This window comes from Chenopodium album, chromosome 11 (assembly GCF_948465745.1).
Source record: "Chenopodium album chromosome 11, dcCheAlbu1.1, whole genome shotgun sequence".
NCBI lineage: Eukaryota > Viridiplantae > Streptophyta > Magnoliopsida > Caryophyllales > Amaranthaceae > Chenopodium > Chenopodium album.
The window spans coordinates 29,939,033-29,944,099 of NC_137844.1; the positions used below are offsets into that span (position 1 = coordinate 29,939,033).

The 5,067-nt window shown below is 32.1% G+C and overlaps 1 pseudogene; it reads right to left on the reverse strand.

Moving 5' to 3' along the window:
• Nucleotides 1-793: 793 nt before the first annotated feature.
• On the reverse strand, nucleotides 794-4,027 carry LOC145566508 (wall-associated receptor kinase-like 20 pseudogene; annotated as a pseudogene).
• Between the last annotated feature and the right edge of the window lie 1,040 nt (nucleotides 4,028-5,067).

A 5,067-nucleotide genomic window follows, 5' to 3' on the forward strand; every position in this document is an offset into this window, starting at 1 on the left:
CAATAATATATACTAAAAGACACACCAGGAATGTCACATGTCATTTTCAGGTGTGTCCTTAGTTTTTTTTTTTTTTTTAATTTTTAAAAAAAACTCAACTATTGAAACAAATCTTATACAAAAATAATTTATTATATTAATGTATAATAACAAAATAAATTGCTTACAAAAAAAGATTTGATGTATCTCCTTATTAACTCTTTTTTGATAAGAGTATCTCCTCATTAACTTATTCTGTAACTGTTTCTGAAATACAATTTAATTTTTTTCTTTCCTAATCAACTAACATATTTCTTTTAACACATACGGCAACATACCAATAAAATATATACTTACTATATATTTATAGATTTCAATCTTTTAACACGGCATTATTTTATAATTAGCAAATTTTCATAACACATTTTAATCATCAATATATATATATATCCACATATCTTTTATATTTTGATCAAACATTGTCCACAGTGTTTTTAGAATTTTTTTATTTTAATTTTGTAAAAAACCAATTTTATAAATAAGTTGCTATTAATTAATAAAAATTATCCGTGTGCGACACGGGACCTAACCTAGTGTAACAGCTAAAGTAAAAATCATTTTATTTTGGATATATAACAAACTTGTCAAAAATGTGGAATATAGAGTTTACTTGGTAAACCGACTTAAATTATTATTACTAATCGTTGGTTATGCTAATGAGATATGATAATATATGGATTATTTGTAGAAAACAGACAAAATTCATGTATTATTTAAGAGATTCTACTAAGCAAACATGATGCTTTGAGGCCTTTGACCCAAGTGTTCATCTTCTGAACTGAAAAAAGTATTCAGCAAGATCTGCTGTGTTCAATTCTATTTTGCACCTTTGTCTTCAATGATGTGAAGCATATACTCTATCTCGTCCTTGACGTCTCTCATTGAAGGACGATTGTGCCGTTGCTCATCCAAACAAGAAATGGCCAGAATTCCAATCAACTTCATAGTTTCCAGCTCTAATTTGCTGGCTCCTTTTTTCAGAAAGGGATCTACCGCATCTAGCAGTTTTTGCTTATTTACCATTTTCCTCATGTATGAAACAAGGCTTACATTTTCAACCTCTCTGCTAAAATCGATAGCTTTCCGTGTTGTAAGTAGCTCCAGCAGAACAACACCAAAGCTATACACATCGCTCTTGTCTGTCAATTGCATGTCGCGATAGTACTGAGGATCAAGATACCCTAAAGTCCCCTGAGCACAAGTAGTCATATGTGTTGCTTCATTATCCACTATTCTTGAGAGACCAAAATCTGAGATCTTGATATCTAGCTTTTCATTGAGTAAGATGTTGCTTGTCTTAATGTCTCGATGGATGATAGGAGGAACAGAAGAGAAATGCAGATATGTAAGGCCTTCAGCTATCTGACGTGCCATTGCCAGTCTTTGTTTCCAATTCAAGGGTGCTTCAATATGATCACTAGAACAAGTTACGTGTAGTCGATCATAAAGCGTTCCATTGGAGATGTATTCGTACACCAGAACTGGCTCCTCCAACTCAACACAACACCCTAGTAGCCTGACCAAACTCCGATGATTCACTTGGCATAATATCCGTACTTCATTTAGCACTTGATCATTACCTTTTCTGTTTCCAAATATAGCCCTTTTTACTGCTATTACAGTGCCATCTTGTAGGATGCCTTTGTATACTTCACCAAATCCTCCCGAACCTAGAACATTTTCTTTTGAGAAATTTCCTGTTGATACTCTTATCTCTTTTGCTGAAAAGAGCTTAGCTGATCTCCCACTTGAATTGTTTGCATTTAAGATCTGTTGACGTTCTCTTACTAATTGCTCACGTGCTTTTCGTTTGATTCGTCTACGATGGATGTATACTAGGATTGCAAATGATCCTAGAATTGCTATTATACCTCCAGTGTATGTTAAACCTGAAACAAAATAAGCAAATTTTTTATCTTGAAATAAAACAGAATATGATTAGTCAAAGAAACTCCATGTACATTTATTTTTTTTTTTTTTATTTTTTTTTTTTTATGACAAAACCATGTATATTTATAATTGTACTAAATGTATTTTAATATGTGTATGTTGTTTAATACACACATTGGCAAATCTTATAAGTCCATGTACCTGCAATCATCTTTTTTCGCTTTCTTTCTCTTCGACATTTGCTGGTTTCACACTTCACCTCTGCAATAGATCAAGAGTCCAATATCATTAGATGGACGTTTAAGGAAAATTTTGGAACAAATTCATCAATTGGTATTACCTTACATAATTAACATACATTTCAGTTTCTGATTAATAAATTGTGATTTATTTATTTAACCTATTAAACGATTCCTAAGTAGCACAACAGAGCTTCATTAATCAAAGCAAATGCGATGCTTTTGTTGCAGCACGACATGTAATTAATTAATCATAGTTTATACAAGCTTGACTGAAACTAACTTCTAAAGTAAAAAAACTAGAAAAAAAATTAGGAAATTTTGTCAAAGAGGTCAAAAAATTATCAATTAAAACGCGTGTTTTGAAAACAACTACCTATTAAATTTTTATTTGAAAAAATTACGTTAAAGTTGTAAAAAGTTTAAGTGGCACTATACTCTAATAATTCCAACTAAAATATTTGGTATTTAGGTTCCAATTTTACCTTTACCTCGTAAAATCACTATCTAAATTGGCTAAATTACCCTTTATAAAGGTAAAAAATGATAAAAAGTGAGATTCAAATGTCGGACATTTTAGCCAAAGTTGTTAGAATGTTAGTGCTACTTAAATTTTTTACAATTTTGTGCTTTTAAACAAAAAATTTTAATAGGTTGTTTTCAAAACACGTGCTTTAATGGGTAGTTGTTCACAAAATTTCCAAAAAATTAATAATCTCCCGGTATATATTTCATGTAAATATATACTCGTATATTATTTGACAGTGTCATAAGTCCTAAATTTGACTTCATTATGAGTAATTTAATCATTCAACAAATTCATACTCTACATATTTCAACAATATGCATTATTTATAGTTTTATACTGAAACTCTGTTTCACCAAATATATTAGACTAGTAAACTATTCTTTAGAAGTTAAGAAAGATTTAATTAACTTACTAGAACACACTCCTTTAATGGGATCCCACTTATATGGCACTTTGCAGAGGCATCTCTCCGGTCCTTTTGCAGCGCTAGGCACACATGATGACTTTGGCAACTTCTTGCAGTCTATATCAGTTGAGCAGACTGGTTCAGGGGGAAGAATCCAGTTTATTGCTACTCCAGGCTTTGGCCATTTACTTACGGGCAGTGGAGTATTCAATGACAATCCTACGAAGCTTGTGTACACAGCACATTTCTCCGGTGCTAACTTTATGTTGTGATCATTTTGGGAACCTCCTCCCGTAAAAGAGCAACATATATGTTTATCCTTACATCTTGATGCCACCTCTTTCTTTTCTTTCATATACCTGCAGGAAAATAATGAAGATTAATTTGTAACGACGACAAAAAAGCCTAAATGACCAGAAAGGAAGTAGCAATATCATGCCTGGAACAGATACTACTGGATGAACAGTTCATCGCTGATATAAAAGCAAGAGGTTGACAGTTCAGTTTAAGAACAGTGTTGTCGCTGCTGATATTAAAAGGAAGCTTCTCGTCGAGCCAGAGACCTCCAGCATGATAATCAGTGGTGATGCAGGTACTACCATTGAAGCTTGGAGGATGGATTAGCAGCTGTTGGCTCTTCGGAGTTATCGAGGTTATCACGTAAGATGAACCATTTAAGGCATCAAACCATAATGTCCCTTTTGTGCATCGGACCTTATACAATGGACTGCCACAGTCTGGTGAAGTGCTGAGTGGAAATGGTACAGGCTTTGTACCGCAGTTAGGGCAGCTTAGCGTTGCAATGGCTGAGCTGGTGATGGGGAGAAGCACTGCTAAGTTGAGCAGTAGGAGATGAATGGAAGAACTATTTTGCATTATGTGGATCGGAGCTGAAGAAGGATCGTGTGTATGGGTACTGCGCATAGTGATTGCTATTCGTAAACGGAGCTTGCAAGGCAAGTTGTCACAAGTAAGATTAAGTGTACTGGGAAGTTGCAACAAAGTGCACAAGTTTCTTTATTGTGTCAATCATTCTCTCTCCCTCTTTTACTGTTTTCGAAGCTTCTATCATAGTCATCAATTACGGTAGAGTAGTAGATTATACGGAATAATACAAATAGTACTCTCTCACGTATTTTTTTAAGTGTTACACCTATTAAATACAATCATGTTTTTTTAAGTGTTACACTTTTTTTTTCAGCAAAAAAACTACATTAATTACTTTATATATCTCTCCTCTAACGTACTCACCTAAACGTACTACTACTAATTTTAATTTGTATTATTATTTTCTCTTACATTCACTAGTTTTCAATAAACTATTGACCATTTTATCCTCGTACAATTTTTGTAATACTCTAACACCCCACTTACCTCTTACTCCCTCTGTCCCCGAATAATTGAGACGCACGTTAGATATTTTTACACTATTTATATATTAACTTTGACTAAGTTTTTTATTAACACAATAAAAACATATTTTATCATAAATTACGTCGTAAGATAGGTAGTGATATGAAGTTTCATCATATAACTTTTTTTTATCTATAATTTTCATTAATATTTTCTTATGCAAATATAAGGTCAAATTAGTGTCGCAGCATGTGTTCAAAGTTTAATTGTGTCCATTATTCTTAGAAAGAGGAATTATTTTATTTATGTCAATTAAGTTGCCTAAAATAATTATTTGTCAGTCAATAAGAATGAAGGAGTATTATTTTTTTTTTTTTGAAGGGAAAAATAATTTTAATCATAATTAGCCATATGACATTTACAATAATAAATTTGTAAACAAAAAATTTAGAGAAAAAACTCAATGTTTACAATCAAAATCATAATTTATTTCCATATTTAGCTTAGCTAATACTCTATTGCTTCTAACATGATGTGGCAATGAATTTTGATATCTTTGCATCTTTCTAATTAAAGACTTTCACATTATGCGCTGATATTTGTCATTTTGA